The sequence below is a fragment of the Haematobia irritans genome, chromosome 1, assembly GCF_050003625.1.
Source record: "Haematobia irritans isolate KBUSLIRL chromosome 1, ASM5000362v1, whole genome shotgun sequence".
NCBI classification, from domain to species: domain Eukaryota; kingdom Metazoa; phylum Arthropoda; class Insecta; order Diptera; family Muscidae; genus Haematobia; species Haematobia irritans.
In genome coordinates this window covers 69,719,204-69,740,328 of record NC_134397.1, presented here as the reverse complement: position 1 = coordinate 69,740,328, position 21,125 = coordinate 69,719,204, and positions in this window count along the sequence as shown.

Genomic DNA, 21,125 nt, shown 5'->3' with positions numbered 1-21,125 from the left:
TAAATTAATATCTTAATAATGCTGCAAAAAAGCGTAGCCAAAAAAAGAAGTGAAAATGTTCTTTTTGGGTCCGGAAGTGGTGCAAAATTGGCGGAGAAGCGATGAATGTAATATGAAATTGTCATAGAACGAATGTCCACCGTTTCAACAGCCGTTGCAATGAATTTGCATCACTTCTTAAAGTGTGATCCGAATTCAGTGTTTTGAATGTGAATTAAAAAATTTTGTTATATTTTCACAAATAATTAATTTTTATATTTCATGTTAGCCTGATACCGAAACAGGCAATTGACGTCCATATGCATTATATCTAATCATACAATTATTATTATATTTTTTTATGATATTTAATTCATTCTAACACTTGTTTGAAACGTTTTCCGTCGAATATTTTCAAAAATTCTATAAAAATTTCTATAATGAATTTAGCATTTTTGTGGCAAAATTTGAATAATTTGTACCATTTTATTTATTCTTACTTTTGTTTAAAAGAAAACAAAAAATTACGCATTAAAATATGAAAAAAATGAAGTAAAAAAACTTCCTGTGTAGTTAAAATAATTAACTTCTTTGTAAGGACATTTTTGGAAGTGCTTTTAAAGTTGTGCCTTTAGAACAACTCCCAATTTTTTTGCTGGGTAAAGTGTGGACTACTTTTAGTTGCTTTATTATAAATGAATTGTCGAGTTATTTTGATGTCTATATTGTTATTCATTTGTATGAAATAAAACATTAATTGAACCTATAAGTTCAGTCTATAAATTTTCAGCTAGGGGGGCTATAGCCCCCCTAGGAAAATTGTCTAGCTACGCTAATGGCCCCAATATAAACCGATCCCCCGATTGGGCTTGCAGAGCCTCTAAGAGAAGCAAATTTCATCCGATCCGGCTGAAATTTGGTACATGATATTAGTATATGGTCTCTAATAACCATGAAAAAATTGGTCCACATCGGTCCATAATTATATATAGCCCCCATATAAACCGATCCCCAGATTTGACCTCCGGAGCCTCATGGATGAGCAAAACTCATCCGATTCGGTTGAAATTTGGTACGTGATGTTAGTAACCCTGCAGGAATTGGTCCATATCGGTCCATAATTATATGTAGCCCCCATATAAACCGATCCCCAGATTTCACCTCCAGAGCCTTTTGGAGAAGAAAAATTCATCCGATCTGGTTGAAATTTGGTGCGTGGTGGTAGTATATGATATTTAACAACCATGCCAAAAGTGGTCCATATCAGCCCCCATATAAGCGACCCCCATATTTCAATTCTGGCTCTCTATGTACCGTGAAAAAGTCCATATCAATTCGGAATTATTTGTAGACTTACCTATACATACCTTTTTTGTCTAACGTATGACTAACAAACAATTTAGAAGACGATATTAAGAATTTTTAAGATACCACAACCCAATTAATACGATCGTGGATGACAGTCTTTCGTACAAGTTTCTACGCAATCCATGGTGGAGGGTACATAAGATTCGGCCTGGCCGAACTTACGGCCGTATATACTTGTTAATGTTGGTTCATACCATCAAAGTCCAGATTAAATAGGTTATCCCTCTTTAAAACGGTTTTACATTTGTCTTGTTGGTGTAAGCTGAATCGTTAAAAGATTTAAAATTCGACACATTTACCATTCAAGGGATATATATACACAGAAAAAAATTTCGGTAGTTTAACTAACGCTAAATTTAACTTATTTTTATTGGAAAAAAATTATTTGCTAGTAGTTAAATTTTATTATTTTTTCGAAACTTTCTACAGCTTAATGAAATCTTACTTTTTTAAGTATGTCTCAAAAATTTTATGAACTAAACGTGGGTATAAAGTTCAATGACCGTACACATAAATTCAATATTAACTAAAGCAAACGAAGATTTTCGTACTATTCCCAAAAATAGTAAGAATGAACTACTGTATGGTTAAAATGGTGATGATTTGGTGCCAATAATTTTCTTCTTTACTTTTTCTTCTATGAGAGGATGTAATTTCGTAAACTGCAGTTAAAAAGTACAACAGGGCATTAAATTTTCCTTGTTTTAACAACGCTTTATGGAAATCTCTAAATGTGGAGTAAAATTGAGTTTAATTTTCGTGCGAGGTAGTTCATTCTTCCTATAAAACATTTCACTTTTTCTCGGTGTACTTCCAAAAATTGTTTCTAATATATAATATTGCAGATACTGAAATAATAAAATTATTTATTTATTTTTTTATTTTTTGAAGAAATGCACATGTTTTTTCATAAAAATCGCAAGTTTTGATGAAAGGCTTCAAAAAATTTTTTTTTGTATTTGGCATAGTCGCGACAATTTCATGTCACATGCACACCATTGACCCCCCACATAAAACGGATCCTCAGATTAGAGCGATTTTACCCGATCCTGTTGAAATTTTTTACTATACCATATGGCTCTATAAATATATAGGCCCCATATTGACTGATCCCCAGATTGGATTTCCAGAGCTTCCTGGAGGTGCAAAAATTTGTCAATAGATGGCCCCTAACCACCATGAAACAAGTGGTACATATCGGGCCATAATTATATATATCCCCCATATAAACCAATGAAACACTTAATTGGCTCAAATAAAAATATATTTGGTCCAATAAATTTCAGCTTTTGTGTTTTAGTGGGATTAAAAAAGTAATTGAATGTACGAAATTTTTAATTGAATATTTTTTTGTATTAACTTTTTATTAAATATTGTTAATATTAAATATTAATATTATTAACATTTTAATTTGAAAAATTTTAGTTAATTTTTTTTTCTGTACGATCACTACCTATGTTCGCATAGTATGTTTGTGCTGACTTTGTGATTATTTGTAGTAAATAGTAGCCACCCCAAAAAAATATCTTCTCAATACTACTGTGCAGCATTAGCAATGAATATAGTTTATCAGTGACACATTCACTATTAATCACTTAAATTAGTTAATTAAGCACTATATGTGTGTTTTATGTTTTGTTTTATTTATTTGTGAATTCATTTGATTTTTTCCCTCTCTCTATCACTCTTTCTGTTCCGCCAAAAACAAAAAAAAAAAAAACTTTCAATGTTGTTTCCATTTTGTATCGGCGGTTAATGTTGGTCTATTGGTCTTGATCGATATTAAATATTCTCATTTAAATCACAAAGAAATTTTAATTATTATTTGTGTGTCGCCATGATATTTCAAACTATCTTCATCATTTACAGATATATGTGTATTTGTTGTAATCTGTTTAAACCGATTTGCATTTCATAGATCTGGTCAATTGATAAGAATTGTATAAAAAATTAATGAAAGTTTTTTATACCCTTCACAATTACTGCGTTGTAGATAGTAAAAATGTATTTATATTGGCTTTATGTAGGAAATAGGACAAACAAAATTTTGGAATATGTATATTTTAGAAAAACACAATACATTCATCCATTTTGTTCTATGCTTTGGTACTTCAGCTAGTATCCAGATCAAGGAACTCTGCGACAAGCATGGGATTTGTCCAGAGTGATCTGGTGGTGAGACGGGGAGGTTTAGCTGGACAAGCGAAAAGGTGAAAGAAAATGCTACAAGGTTAATCCTGTTCTCGGAGTCCGACCACCGCCCATAGCACCGGAGAAAAGAGACCTCCAAAGGCAGACGGCTGCACTTGCCTGCCCAATTAAGATCAGGCAAGTGCAGCCGCCTCAATTCCTACTATCAGTGATTGATAGCAGCGTAGCTGATGTGTGTCCCATCTGTAACCAAGGGCCACATGACACTCGTCACATTTTTGCTTGCCAAGCTAAACCTACCCGACTCACCCCCAGATCACTCTGAACGCATCCCACCCTTGTCGCAGAGTTCCTAGATCTGGATACCAGCTGAAGTATCAAAGTAGTGAACAAATTGGATGAAATTACATTAAAACTGTTACAACAACATTAACCGATTTTGGTGATTTCTTTTGTCGCAAGGACGAACGCCATTGAATTTGAGCCCACACTAATTGTGCGTTTTCCTCTTTTTATACCCTGCTCCACACTGTGGAACAGGGTATTATAAGTTAGTGCATATGTTTGCAACACCCAGAAGGAGACGAGATAGACACATGGTGTCTTTGGCAAAAATGCTCAGGGTGGGCTCCTGATTCGATATAGCGATGTCCGTCTGTCCGTCTGTCCGTGAACACATTTTTGTAATCAAAGTCTAGGTCGCAGTTTTAGTCCAATCGACTTCAAACTTGGCACAAGTATGTGTTTTGGCTCAGAATAGATCCCTATTGATTTTGGAAGAAATCGGTTCAGATTTAGATATAGCTGCCATATATATCTTTCGCCCGATATGGACTTATATGGCCCCAGAAGCCAGAGTTTTACCCTAATTTGCTCAATATATTGCACAAGAAGAACAATTAGCACTATAGTTAAGTGTGCTAAATTTTATTGAAATCGGTTCAGATTTAGATATAGCTCCCATATATATCTTTCGTCCGATATGGACTAATACTGTCCCAGAAGCCAGAGTTTTACTCCAATTTGGTTGAAATTTTGCACAGGGAGTAGAATTAGCATTGTAGTTATGCGTGCCAAATTTGGTTGAGATCGGTTCAGATTTAGATATAGCTCCCATATATAGCTTTCGCCCGATTTACACTCATATGACTACATAGGCCAATTTTTAACTCCGATTTAGTTGAAATTTTGCACAGGAAGTAGAATTAACATTGTAGTTATGCGTGCCAAATTTGGTTGAAATCGGTTCAGATTTAGATATAGCTCCCATATATATGTTTTTCCGATTTAGAAAAAAATGGTCAAAATACCAACATTTTCCTTGTAAAATCGCCACTGCTTAGTTGAAAAGTTGTAAAAATGACTCTAATTTTCCTAAACGTCTAATACATATATATGGAGCGATAAATCATAAATAAACTTTTGCGAAGTTCCCTTAAAATTGCTTCAGATTTAAATGTTTCCCATATTTTTTTACTAACATTGTGTTCCACCCTAGTGCATTAGCCGACTTAAATTTTGAGTCTATAGATTTTGTAGAAGACTATCAAATTCTGTCCAGATCGAGTGATATTTAAATGTATGTATTTGGGGCAAACCTTTATATATAGCCCCCAACACATTTGACGGATGTGATATGGTATCGAAAATTTAGATCTACAAAGTGGTACCGCCCGACTTTAGACTTTCCTTACTTGTTTAATAATGTAAAATGATGTTAATTATTTTCCATTACAGAGGTCAAAGTATTGAGATCTAAATATACACACAAAGGAAAAAACTTGTACCAAAAACTTTTGCTAGAGTTATTGTTTTTTAAACTTTTTCGAAAATTATAAAAATATTTTGACATATTTTGAAGTTTCAAAGTAAAAATTTAATATAGTAGTATGTAATGTCAAAGATCTTTTCGGGATCTTCCGAACATTTTTGGAATATATGTAAAAACAAAAAAAGTTTTTTGTGTTCGGTCGAAGAAGGGATTGAACACGCGACCCTTTGTATGCAAGGCGGGCATGCTAACCATTTCTCTGGGGTGGCCAACTAATTGTATGTTTCTGTTAAACAAAGATTCTTTACATCGGTTCGTGGGCGCACAAAACTGTGCTATATAAATATAACTGTTTGGCTGTTTACGATGCTTGCGCACTGATGGCTATAGCGATAATTACCTGTTGATGACAATAACGTCTACATAGCCCCGTGGGTAGTGTGATGGCTTACAAACGATATGGTCTGTGGTTCGATTCTCCATCCAGGCGAAAGGTAAAATTGTTAAATTGTTATAAGCCCTTATCTAAAACCCAACTATGTGCCTAGAATGTGTTCTGCCCTTTGTCTTCACTTCTATTATATCGCATGAATCTCTAACTATTTGCCGTTTATGCCACTATGGTAATTACAACGAAAATAATTGTGTGCACCATTGATTTCGTCAGTCACATTTTGAGCAGGGTTGGGCGTAATTTTTCACATCTTCATGGTTTAACACAATTTAGAAAAGACTGTCCGTCCGTCTCCTACAATTATGGACAGGAAGCCGAAGATAACTTATGAACCCGTAAATTATGCAACAAGTGTCATTTAAATGTTTTGTGGTGATATGATGTGGCGTTGTTGTGTGCTTTGTAGCCATTTCCTAGCCAAACCGAAATCGCATTTTTTTTTTGCAAGTCAAATCTCATCTGTTGTGGCGTGCGGTTGGTCAGCATTATTGGTTTAGATGTTTTAGCCGTGGCCGCGTCTGCTGCTGGCCAGCTGACTGGATGGACGACAGATTGACTGGCTGTATGCGCTTAGTGGTGCTTTGGTGTTGTCACATTTTTTTCGGACACTAATGGCCAGCAGTGTGAAATATTTGGCGATATACTCGTATTTGCGTCATTGCTTAGTTTTGTTTGGCCAATGAACTTGTTTGGGATAGCTTCGTACCGTGTATTGTATGGCAGGTTGGTCTATATATCGATATCGGTATCAATATCTCCATCGTTAACAGTATCAATATACATATTGTATTTTTCTAAAATATACAATTATTGGGGTGGAGTGAAGATATTCAGTATGTATGACAGAGAAATAATTTAAGAAAGATTAGCTATATTAAAACAAGTAAGGAAAGTCTAAAATCGGGCGGGGCCGACTATAATATATAGATCTACATTTTCGTTACCATTTCAAATCCTTCAAATTTGTTGGGTGCTATATATAAAGAATTATGTTCCCAGATGTAAATATCTGACCCGATTTGGACAACATTTTGTTAGACTTCCATAAAGTCTCTAGGCCTAAAATTTAAATCGGTCAAAGTCTTGCGGCGGAATACATTGGTATTAAAAAATATAGGAAAATTTTAAATATAAAGCCATTTTTAGGCAACATGTAAAAGTGCATTTATAATTTATCGGTCGATAGAAAATTTTAGACATTTTTACAAGTTTTCGACTTAGCAGTGCCGATTTTAAAAGGAAATGTTGTATTTTGATCATTTGTATCCAAATCGGTGTGTTATATATAAGGGAGCTTCGTCCAAATCTGTGCCGATTTTGACCCAATTTAGCACACATTTCCAAAATGTTAATTGTACTATCTGACAAAATTTAAATAAATCGAAGTGAAATTTTGAAATACGGTGGTCATATCCAAATCTGAACTGATTTCAACCAAATTTGGCATGCATAGTAAGAATGTTAATTCTACACGCAAAAAGAAAAAAAAAAAAACGTTTGGGAAACGTGTACCGAAAACGTTTTTTTTGTTTTGTTTGAATTTTTTGAATTTCTTCGAAAATTTTAAACTTTTATCACCAAAAAAATTCGTTTGTTACAAAATTTTTTTGAACCAACAACACAGTCCCTTTCAAGCACTGTTCTTTTCTCACTTTAAGTATTTAATAATAATAATAATAACATTTTATAGTTTCATTGTAAACATTTAATATAGTAGTATGTAATGTTCAACATCTTTTCGGAATCTTCCGAACATATCTGGAATATATGTAAAAAAAAAGGAATCGAACCCACGACACTTGGTATGCAAGTCGGATGTACTAACCATAAATAAAGTCTGTTTAATCGGCTCGTGGGCGCCGAAAACGATACTATATAAATATAACTGTTTGACTGTTGATGTTAATAACAACTACGTACCCCAGTGGATAGTGTATTGGCTTACAAAAGGTAAAATTTTAAAAATTTGTAAAATCGAATAATTTCTTCTACATTGTTTGTATTACAGAAAAAGGTGCTAAGAACTAAACAAGTATGTACGGCAGTAAGTTCGGCCAGGCCGAATCTTATGTACCCTCCACCAGGGCTGTGGAGTCGAGTCAATTTTGCTCGAATCCGACTCCAGCATTTCTTATTGGCCTCGACTCCGACTCCGGAGTCGACTCCAGGTGGTGTACATAAATCTCATTTTAACAGTATTTCAATTGTCATTTTAAGGTAGTGTATGTTAGTGTTCCAAAAATAGACCGATATAAGTATTCTATTTTGCCATATGTGTTCATATGTCCAAAAGAACTCTAATTTTAATTTTTGATACGACTCGACGACAAATCTTAGCATTTTAGGAATGTAAAGAACTATACATTTTAATTTCAGGCCAATAAATTAAAATACGACACAAGACTAAATATAGACCACATAAAAATATGGGTAGATAACAAACTCCAGAATATGAATTTATAAAAAAACACAAAATTTCAAAAAAATAATTAGGCTTCCAGAATATTGTTTATATAGAAGTAAAATGGTGAAACATTGGTTTATAAATGGTCTATCCGTTATGGACATTAGAGGCCATTAATATAATGTAAAGAATTTCGAGTGGCTTTGATGAAACAAACTTTCTCCCAAAAGACCGCCTCCGATGGTACGTTGGCAGAGGTTTAATTTAAAATTACAGCTTCCAAGGATATCGGGTGTATATAGAGATTTCTCAAGTAATTATCTCCATATACAAAATCTGGGCCAACGTGAAATTCCCGTATTTACTTATGGATCTAAAATAACTCAACATTTCTGACAAATTTTAGACTGGTAAATTTTAGACTGGTAAACATTTCTTAAAACAAATCGGAGATGGGTTTATATGTAGGTGCTATATCACAAAATTGTCTTGTATGACCCATCTTCGAACATGCCTGCCAAAAATTAAGAACGTTTGGTTCTACTGCTATATTGCCTTAAAATTTTACCTTTATCAAGAGCATATATAGGGTTAAAAATCGATTTAATATGTTACAAATGGACTATACAATTGGTCAATTCAGCCCATTTTCTAGTAAAACCTACTTTTTATATCACCGTGAAATTTCACCCATATAAATACACTTTGAATAGTCTGAAATCCAGTACTTCGTTTTTCGTTGTTTGATTACAAACCCCAATCGAATCCAATTTGTCGAAATAATTCTTTAGTTACAAAGACATGAAGTGTTTTGCAAATTTTGTTTCACCGGAGTCGGAGTCGAGCAAAATTTGTACATCTCCGGCTCCGACTCCAACTCCAGTAAAATCTTCAGACTCCGACTCCGACTCCGGCTCCGCCTCCACAGCCCTGCCCTCCACCATGGATTGCGTAGAAACTTCAACGAAAGACTGTCATCCACAATCGAATTACTTGGGTTGTGGTATCTTAAAACTCCTTAACATCATTTTCTGAATTGTGAGATAGTCCATACGTGGTATATATGTATTAGACAAAAAAGGTATGTAGAGGTAAGTCTACAAATAATTACGAATCAATATGGACTTTTGCACGGTATATGGACTTATCTGAGGGCTATATATAACTATAGACCGATATGGACCTAGTTAGGCATGGTTGTTAACGGCCATATACTAAAGGGTGATTTGTTAAGAGCTTGATGACTTTTTTTAAAAAAAAAACGCATAAAATTTGCAAAATCTCATCGGTTCTTTATTTGAAACGTTAGATTGGTCCATGACATTTACTTTTTGAAGATAATTTCATTTACATGTTGACCGCGGCTGCGTCTTAGGTGGTCCATTCGGAAAGTCCAATTTTGGGCAACTTTTTCGAGCATTTCGGCCGGAATAGCCCGAATTTCTTCGGAAATGTTGTCTTCCAAAGCTGGAATAGTTGCTGGCTTATTTCTGTAGACTTTAGACTTGACGTAGCCCCACAAAAAATAGTCTAAAGGCGTCAAATCGCATGATCTTGGTGGCCAACTTACCGGTCCATTTCTTGAGATGAATTGTTCTCCGAAGTTTTCCCTCAAAATGGCCATAGAATCGCGAGCTGTGTGACATGTAGCGCCATCTTGTTGAAACCACATGTCAACCAAGTTCAGTTCTTCCATTTTTGGCAACAAAAAGTTTGTTAGCATCGAACGATAGCGATCGCCATTCACCGTAACGTTGCGTCCAACAGCATCTTTGAAAAAATACGGTCCAATGATTCCACCAGCGTACAAACCACACCAAACAGTGCATTTTTCGGGATGCATGGGCAGTTCTTGAACGGCTTCTGGTTGCTCTTCACTCCAAATGCGGCAATTTTGCTTATTTACGTAGCCATTCAACCAGAAATGAGCCTCATCGCTGAACAAAATTTGTCGATAAACACATTTCGAACCGAACACTGATTTTGGTAATAAAATTCAATGATTTGCAAGCGTTGCTCGTTAGTAAGTCTATTCATGATGAAATGTCAAAGCATACTGAGCATCTTTCTCTTTGACACCATGTCTGAAATGCCACGTGATCTGTCAAATACTAATGCATGAAAATCCTAACCTCAAAAGAATCACCCTTTAGCACAATGTACCAAATTCCAACTGACTCGGATGAAATTTGCTCCTCCAAGAGGCTCCAAAACCAAACCTCGGGATCGGTTTATATGGGGGCTATATATGATTATGGACTGATATGGACCACTTTTGGCATGGTTGTTAAATAGCATATACTACCACCACGTACCAAATTTGAACCAGATCGGATGAATTTTGCTTCTCCAAAAGGCACCGGAGGGCAAATCTAGGGATCGGTTTATGTGAGGGTTATATATAACTATAGACTGATATGAACCAATTCATGCATGGTTGTTCGATACCATATACTAATTTTTTCATGGTTATTAGAGACCATATGCTGACACCATTTACCAAATTTCAATCGGATCGGATGAAATTTGCTTCTCTTAGAGGCTCCGCAAGCCAAATCGGGGGATCGGTTTATATGGGGCTATATATAATTAAGGACCGATGTGGACCAATTTTTGTATGGTTGTTAGAGGCCATATACATACTAACACCGTGTACCAAATTTCAGCCGTATCGGATGAAATTTGCTCCCTTAGAGGCTCCGCAAGCCAAATCGGCGGATCGGTTTATATGGGGGCTATATATAATTATGGACCGATGTGGACCAATTTTTGCATGGTTGATAGAGATCATATACTAACACCATGTTCCAAATTTCAGCGGGATTGAAAATAGTTATGCTTTTAATGAACAAATTAATTAAGTTTTCCAATCAACATCAATTAAAAATTTATCTTAATCAATTAAAAAATAAATTATATGAAAACAAGTATAAACGGCCGTAAGTTCGGCCCGGGCGATTCTTAAGTATTCTCCACCATGGATTGCGTAGTAAGTCCTTAAAATTTCTCAACATTGTCTTCTAAATATTAAGTTTTACCACAAAAAAAAACCTATAAAAAATAGTAAAAATATTAGTAAAAATATGTATCCGTAATATGTGTAAATTTTTATCCTAAAATTAAAATAATCTTTAAATTTTCCGTGTAGCCCCCATACTATGGGGATGGTATAAAAATAAACAGAAATATTTCTGACCCTATAAAGCACGCACAGAAAATAATAATAAAGTGATTAGTAGGTGTGAAAAAAGTTGTTCTTTCTAAGAGCATCCCGCGATCCTTGATGATATGATGCTCTTTTAAGTCAGTTTTAACAGCTACGCTATTTGGTGGTTTTAAGTAAACGATTATTTTTATACCCTCCACCATAGGATGGGGGTATATTAACTTTGTCATTCCGTTTGTAACACATCGAAATATTGCTCTAAGACCCCATAAAGTATATATATTCTGGGTCGTGGTGAAATTCTGAGTCGATCTAAGCATGTCCGTCCGTCCGTCCGTCCGTCCGTCTGTCCGTCTGTCCGGCTGTCCGTCCGTCTGTGGAAATCACGCTAACTTCCGAACGAAACAAGCTATCGACTTGAAACGTGGCACAAGTAGTTATTATTGATGTAGGTCGGATGGTATTGAAAATCGGCCATATCGGACCACGTTTACGTATAGCCCCCATATAAACCGATCCCCAAATTTGGCTTGGGGAGCCTCCCGGAGCAGCAAAATTCATCCGATCCGGTTGAAATTCGGTACCTGATGTTAGTATACGGCCTCTAACAACCATGCAAAAATTGGTCCATATCGGTCCATAATTATATATAGCTCCCATATAAACCGATCCCCAGATTTGACCTCCTGAGCCTCTTGGAGGAGCAAAATTCATCCGATCCGGTTGAAATTTAGTACGTGGTCTTAGTATACGGTCTCTAACACCCATGCAAAAATTGGTCCATGTCGGTCCATAATTATATATAGCCCCCATATAAACCGATCCCCAGATTTGACCTCCGGAGCCTCTTGGAGGGGAAAAATTCATCCGATCCGGTTGAAATGTGGTACCTGATGTTAGTATACGGTCTCTAACAACCATGCAAGAATTGGTCCATATCGGTCCATAATTATATATAGCCCCCATATAAACCGATCCCCAGATTTGACCTCCGGAGCCTCTTGGAGGGGCAAAATTCATCCGATCCTGTTGGAATTTGGTACCTGATGTTAGTATACGGCCTCTAACAACCATGCAAAAATTGGTCCATATCGGTTCATAATTATATATAGCTCCCATATAAACCGATCCCCAGATTTGAACTCCGGAGCCTCTTGGAGGAGCAAAATTCATCCGATCCAATTGAAATTTAGTACGTGGTGTTAGTATATAGTCTCTAACAACCATGCAAAAATTGGTCCATATCGGTTCATAATTATATATAGCTCCCATATAAACCGATCCCCAGATTTGACCTCAGGAGCCTCTTGGAGGAGCGAAATTCATCCGATCCAGTTGAAATTTGGTACATGGTGTTAGTATATGGTATCTAACAACCATGCAAAAATTGGTCCATATCGGTCCATAATTATATATAGCAAAAGTCATCCGATGCGGTTGAAATTTGATACATTTTGTCAATATATGGCCTCTAACAGCCATGTAAAAATTGGTCAATATCGGTCTTTAGTTATATATAGCCGATGACTTATTACACAAAAATTGGTCCATATCGCCAAAAATAATCTACCAAAACTTTATTTCCATAGAAAATTTTGTCAAATTTTATTACTATAGAAAGTTGTGTCAAAATTTCATTTCTATAGAAAGTTCTGTCAAACGTTTATTTCTATAGAAATGTTTGTCAAAATTTTATTTCCATAGAAAGTTTTGTCAAAATTTTATTTTTATAGAAAATTTTGTAAAAAATTTATTTCTGTAGAAAATTTTGTCAACATTTTATTTCTATACAAAATTTTGTCAACATTTTACTTCTATAGAAAATTTTGTCAAGTTTTTATTTCTATAGAAAATTTTGTCAAAATTTTATTTCTATAGAAAATTTTGTCAAGTTTTCATTTCTATAGAAAAATTTGTCAAACTATATTATATACGTATTTAATCGGCCTTTTTATACCCTCCACCATAGGATGGGGGTATATTAACTTTGTCATTCCGTTTGTAACACATCGAAATATTGCTCTAAGACCCCATAAAGTATATATATTCTGGGTCGTGGTGAAATTCTGAGTCGATCTAAGCATGTCCGTCCGTCCGTCCGTCTGTCCGTCTGTCCGTCTGTCCGGCTGTCCGTCCGTCTGTGGAAATCACGCTAACTTCCGAACGAAACAAGCTATCGACTTGAAACTTGGCACAAGTAGTTATTATTGATGTAGGTCGGATGGTATTGAAAATCGGCCATATCGGACCACGTTTACGTATAGCCCCCATATAAACCGATCCCCAAATTTGGTTTGGGGAGCCTCCCGGAGCAGCAAAATTCATCCGATCCGGTTGAAATTTGGTACCTGATGTTAATATACGGCCTCTAACAACCATGCAAAAATTGGTCCATATCGGTCCATAATTATATATAGCTCCCATATAAACCGATCCCCAGATTTGACCTCCTGAGCCTCTTGGAGGAGCAAAATTCATCCGATCCGGTTGAAATTTAGTACGTGGTGTTAGTATATGGTATCTAACAACCATGCAAAAATTGGTCCATATCGGTCCATAATTATATATAGCAAAAGTCATCCGATGCGGTTGAAATTTGATACATTTTGTCAATATATGGCCTCTAACAGCCATGTAAAAATTGGTCAATATCGGTCTTTAGTTATATATAGCCGATGACTTATTACACAAAAATTGGTCCATATCGCCAAAAATAATCTACCAAAACTTTATTTCCATAGAAAATTTTGTCAAATTTTTTTACTATAGAAAGTTGTGTCAAAATTTCATTTCTATAGAAAGTTCTGTCAAACGTTTATTTCTATAGAAATGTTTGTCAAAATTTTATTTCCATAGAAAGTTTTGTCAAAATTTTATTTTTATAGAAAATTTTGTAAAAAATTTATTTCTGTAGAAAATTTTGTCAACATTTTATTTCTATACAAAATTTTGTCAACATTTTACTTCCATAGAAAATTTTGTCAACATTTTATTTCTATAGAAAATTTTGTCAAGTTTTTATTTCTATAGAAAATTTTGTCAAAATTTTATTTCTATAGAAAATTTTGTCAAGTTTTCATTTCTATAGAAAATTTTGTCAAACTATATTATATACGTATTTAATCGGCCTTTTTATACCCTCCACCATAGGATGGGGGTACATTAACTTTGTCATTCCGTTTGTAACACATCGAAATATTGCTCTAAGACCCCATAAAGTATATATATTCTGGGTCGTGGTGAAATTCTGAGTCGATCTAAGCATGTCCGTCCGTCCGTCCGTCTGTCCGTCCGTCCGTCTGTCCGTCTGTCCGTCTGTCCGGCTGTCCGTCCGTCTGTGGAAATCACGCTAACTTCCGAACGAAACAAGCTATCGACTTGAAACTTGGCACAAGTAGTTGTTATTGATGTAGGTCGGATGGTATTGAAAATGGGCCATATCGGACCACGTTTACGTATAGCCCCCATATAAACCGATCCCCAAATTTGGCTTGGGGAGCCTCCCGGAGCAGCAAAATTAATCCGATCCGGTTGAAATTTGGTACGTGGTCTCAGTATACGGTCTCTAACAACCATGCAAAAATTGGTCCATATCGGTCCATAATTATATAGCCCCCATATAAACCGATCCCCAGATTTGACCTCCGGAGCCTCTTGGAGGGGCAAAATCCATCCGATCCGATTGAAATTTGGTACCTGATGTTAGTATATGGTCTCTAACAACCATGCAAAAATTGGACCATATCGGTCCATAATTATATATAGCCCCCATATAAACCGATCCCCAGATTTGACCTCCGGAGACTTTTGGAGGGGCAAAATTCATCCGATCCGGTTGAAATTTGGTACCTGATGTTAGTATACGGCCTCTAACAACCATGCAAAAATTGGTCCATATCGGTCCATAATTATATATAGCTCCCATATAAACCGATCCCCAGATTTGACCACCGGAGCCTCTTGGAGGAGCAAAATTCATCCGATCCGGTTGAAATTTAGTACGTGGTCTTAGATTGCGGTTTTTAACAACCATGCAAAAATTGGTCCATATCGGTCCATAATTCAATATAGCCCCCATATAAACCGATCCCCAGATTTGTCCTCCGGAGCCTCTTGGAGGGGCAAAATTCACCCGATCCGGTTGAAATTTGGTACCTGATGTTGGTTTACGGCCTCTAATAACCATGCAAAAATTGGTCCATATCGGTCCATAATTATATATAGCCCCCATATAAACCGATCCCCAGATTTGACATCCGGAGCCTCTTGGAAGAGCAAAATTCATCCGATCCAGTTGAAATTTGGTACATAGTGTTAGTATATGGTCTCTAAAAACCATGCAAAAATTGGTCCATATCGGTCCATAATTATATATAGTTCCCATATAAACCGTCCCCAGATTTGACGTCCGGAACCTCTTGGAGGAGCAAAAGTCATCCGATACGGTTGAAATTTGGTACATTTTGTCAATATATGGCCTCTAACAGCCATGTAAAAATTGGTCCATATCGGTCTTTAGTTATATATAGCCGATGACTTATTACACAAAAATTGGTCCATATCGCCAAAAATAATCTACCAAAACTTTATTTCCATAGAAAATTTTGTCAAATTTTATTACTATAGAAAGTTTTGTCAAAATTTCATTTCTATAGAAAGTTTTGTCAAAAGTTTATTTCTATACAAATGTTTGTCAAAATTTTATTTCCATAGAAAATTTTGTCAAAATTTTATTTCTATAGAAAATTTTGTAATCTACCAAAACTTTATTTCCATAGAAAATTTTGTCAAATTTTATTACTATAGAAAGTTTTGTTAAAATTTCATTTCTATAGAAAGTTTTGTCAAAAGTTTATTTCTATAGAAATGTTTGTCAAAATTTTATTTCTATAGAAAATTTTGTAAAAAATTTATTTCTGTAGAAAATTTTGTCAACATTTTATTTCTATACAAAATTTTGTCAAAATTTTATTTCTATACAAAATTTTGTCAACATTTTATTTCTATAGAAATTTTTGTCAAAATTGTATTGCTATAGAAAATTTTGTCAACATTTTACTTCCATAGAAAATTTTGTCAACATTTTATTTCTATAGAAAATTTTGTCAAGTTTTTCTTTCTATAGAAAATTTTGTCAAATTTTTATTTCTATAGAAAATTTTGTCAAAATTTTATTTCTATAGAAAATTTTGTCAAAGGTTTCATTTCTATAGAAAATTTTGTCAAAATTTTATTTCTATAGAAAATTTTGTCAAACTAGATTATATACGTATTTAATCGGCCTTTTTTGTTTAATATATACCCCGTATGGGCTAACTTACAATTTAGAAGACAGTGTTAAAAAGGTTTACGATACCTTGCCATCGGCAAGTGTTATCGCAACCCAAGTAATTCGATTGTGGATGACAGCCTTTAGTAGAAGTTCCTACGCAATCCATGGTGGAGGGTACATAAGATTCGGCCTGGCCGAACTTACGGCCGTATATACTTGTTATTATTTGATTATTTTATTTTATTTTTTTTTTACATATTTATTACAATAAATAAAAAGAAGATTTAAGCACTAGCAACAAAGGCTATCGGCTTAAAAAACTTTAAATTTTGGACAGTTAAATCTCGCAAAACAAATAGAAAATCAATAAAAAAGTAAATAAACAATAAAAAAAATTATATTTCATCTCCGCGAGTAAAATAATGCATTGCTGATATCATTATTAATATCCGAATGTCGTTATATATTTATCTACTTTATTGTATTATCCATCTACTTCTCATAATAATTATAGAGTCAGTTATAATTTTTCATATTTTTAATGGTTAATTTTAAAATTTTTTTCTTCAAATAAAATAAAAAGAATTAACAAAAAGGTTAAAATCATTTAAATTTTATTGAAATAATTAATTATTGCACCTTTTTAAAATATTTGAGCTCAAACGTTTAAAGCAATCGTTACAATACATTAAAAATCATAAAAAATACATATATAAAAATTAATTATTTGACAAAATATCACAAAAATTTTTAATGCACATGCAAATTCAGTGCAATGGCAAGCCCATGTTAAATTCATCGCTTCTGTCCGACTTCCGGATACAAAAAGAACAAGTTCACTACTCTTTCGGTGACTTTTCTTTTTTTGCTTAGAGCATTTGTGACTTAGTGTGCTAAGACGCTCTGTTACGATGCCAACAAACCCAGGTTCAACCCCCTGTCCTAACGAAAAAGTTGTTCCAATTCTAAATATTGGATAATTAGAATAAATATTGAAAAAAAAATATAATAATAAATATTGATAAATATAACAAGTATATAAAGCAGTAAATTCGGCCGCGCCGAATCTTAAATACCAACCAAATGGCGTGTATTGGTATATGTTTTGGTATATCCCCTATATGGACGGATCATCCGATTTTACATCTTGGGCTTATAGAAACCGTAGTTTTTGGAAATCTAGAGGTATTTTAGCACCATAAAGAAGTGTGCCAAAAAGTGGTGAGTATCGGTTCATATTTAGGTATAGCCTTCATATATACTGATCTCCAGATTTTACTCCTCGGGCCTATAGAAACCATAGTTTTTATCCTATTCGCCTGAAATTGGAAATCAGGAGGTATTTTAGGACCATAAAAATATATGCCGAAAATGGTGAGTATAGGTCTATGTTGTGATATAGACCGATCTCCAGATTTTATTGCTTGCGCTTATATAAACCGTAGTTTTTATCCAACTTGCATGAAATTTGAAATCTAGAATTATTTTAGGACCATATAGAGGTGTGTCGTAAACGGTGAGCATCGGCCCATGTTTCAGTATAGCCCCCATAAGACCGATCTCCCGATTTCACTCATTGGGTTTCTAGAAACCGTAGTTTTTATCCGATTTGCCTGAAATTGTAAATATACTGGTATTTTAGACTCACAAAAACGTGTATCGGATTTAGTTTTTATCGGTCCATTTGGTAATAAACAAAAATTAGAGTAGTACATTGTAATTCGTTAATGTGGCCTTTTAAAGGCCTTGAATTGCTTAAATAAATGGAAATAAGTGGTTCTTATAAATCCAGAATCTGATATAGTCTTCATAGGTAAAATCTTTAGATTCATCTTCGGAAAGTGTACTAGTGAACTGCTCTATTAGGGAGAATATCTGATCATCAAACTTCCCTGAAATTTCGAAGGAAACTATCAATATTTGATTCATGGTGGTGGTTATTTAAGATTCGGCCCGGCCGAACTTACTGCTGTATACAATTGTTTTTTAATTCTTTATTCAAATGAACTTTCGACACTCAACTTCCAAAGCATAGCAAAAAATACGAAAACGAAGTACATCCGTCTTATCACAACGCCATGTAAAATTCATTGGAGGTGATCCAAATTTGCACTACTTCCTAATTACAAGTTGGGGATGGAATCCGTTTTTTTTTTTTGGAAGCTGTGGAAAATTTCCAAAAAATAATAAAAATTTACATAATACAAATATTTTTTTTGGAATTAATAGATTTATCATTAGTTCAAATACTTTTTTCTGTGTAGTGGACATCTGTAGATATAGGGTTAAAAGTGTCTTCCCTTTGGCTAGTAATCTATATGCAAATTTTAAGGTAAAGCCAATTTTATAATTTAATATATTAACCCCACTAGTTACTGCTTTACAGTTAACGACACTGTTAAAAAAAAATTAAAGCACTTAATTAAAAAAAAAAAAAAAAACACGCAAGCCTTTGCAATACCGTTGACTACATCTGCAACATCAATATAGAACTCGATTGAGAAAAAGATAAAACACCTACACACGTTGTTAATTAAATGTATTAAGCGTTGAGCAAATTTATCAAGGTGTCACCAAATTTAGCATTTAGTTTTTTTGTCTGTGCCCAATAACTTGAAATGTGATTTAGGAAGCTAAAAACCAAAAGAAATTAATAAATGAGACTGAGAAACAATAAAATTTTGATTAGGCTTATATTAATTATCCTTTAAATGATTACCAGTTAATTTATACATGGACGAAAAATACTGTTTTTCATATGTTTCAGTGTAAAAATAATATATTTAGCATTAAAGTTTTTAGCACATTATTTTTAAATGAAAACAAAGTAGCATAGCATTTTTGGGACATATATGTAAATATGTTTGAACATATTATGTAATGCAAACATATATATGTATTCATATATATGTATTCATCCCTTGATTTCATAAAAATCATTCCATATCTGCCTTCAATTATGACACGGCAAAAATCACTTTCTTTTCTGCGATACGAAGTTCTGGACCAGCAAAGTTTTCTTTAGTTTCTAAAGGTGATTCTTTCGTGTTATTGGAAATACAATTTGGCAAAACGTACCATCATCAAATTTTAACTAAACTGTATTACAACCGAAGATGTCACGCCGATTTCACAAAACTGAGTAAATTTAAGAAAAGTTTTTAGACATAATTATTTTTTTTTTTTTTGCTTATAAAAGAAATTATCGTAGTTTGAAAAACCAATTTGGAGTTAAAAATTGCAAAAATGTCTTTAATGCCGTACGAATTTCAAAATGGGCGCAGTTTTGGTAAAATTTGCAAATTTTAAGAAATTCTGAAATATTTTATGAGAGCATGCATTTAGTAAATCTCTGTCGTTTATTTTAGTATAATTTTCCCCTCTTTTTAGTTCATGTAACTAACGTACGCAAAAAATGATTAAAGTCAAGGAAAATTGTTCAAAACACAATAATTCTATTAAATAAATTGGTTTCAGTGCCATATAGGGTTGACTTTTTTTGAGTGAACACAACCTACCCAACTGTCGATTTTGTCGGAAGGGTAAAATTTAGACTCTAGCTTACGCTATTGCCGATAATAAATCCAGCACTAAAATTATATCGCTTCACTAAGCCATGGAATTCTTTTATCGCTCCCAAATCTGCTATTCCTTAGTCTAAATCAAAAGACTTAAGGCACAAACTCATATTGAATATGTACACAGCACTCATAGCTTACGCATTACAAATACACCGCCCAAGTGCCAATATTTCACAGACAAACTGTCTCGAATATGCAATTAATACAAATTTATATTAGTAATTGGCCATTTTTGTTTAAAAATATAATAATTGTAATAAAAATTGTATCATGTCCGTTAAATGTATTTTATTCGACCACATAGTATGTGGTAAATCAATATAAAAAAACAAGAAAGCAAAACGCAGGTAAAGTAGAACGCAGTCTACCACATGATACCCTACACCAAAAGTGTAAAAAAATTAATTTTGATCGATGTACACAAGGAGAAGCGTTGTGCAGGATCAATAAATAAACCCCGGACATCCAGATCATCATAGATTCAATCAAGAAATTTATTGACCGAATTATTCCTTTAATTGAAATTTCTTTGAACATGAGAAATAAAAAATATACTTGATTAAAAAATTTATTGATTTCTTTTAATTTTTTTTTTTTGAACCAATCGGTTAAAAATTAATTGAATTTTGTTGATAAACTCAAATAATATTTAATTAAGAGACAAACAATTATTTATTGTATTATTGTTAATTTATTGTTAATTTATTTGTAATTATTTTTAATCTATTTCTTTAGATTAAGTAATTTACATATAATTTTACAAGGGTTTATACACCCTCAAAAAAATCGCTTGTTTAGCATATGTCCCAAACATATTTTGCAGGATATTGCTCGAAACATTATGAAGTTCATTTTTTGTGAATATATAATATGCACTGAAAAAAATATCGTCGTGAGGCCAAAGATTTCATGTCCTTAAAATACGAATCCGAATTTTGCTTGGCATAGAAGACGCATTTCTCTGATATAAAGTTTTTTT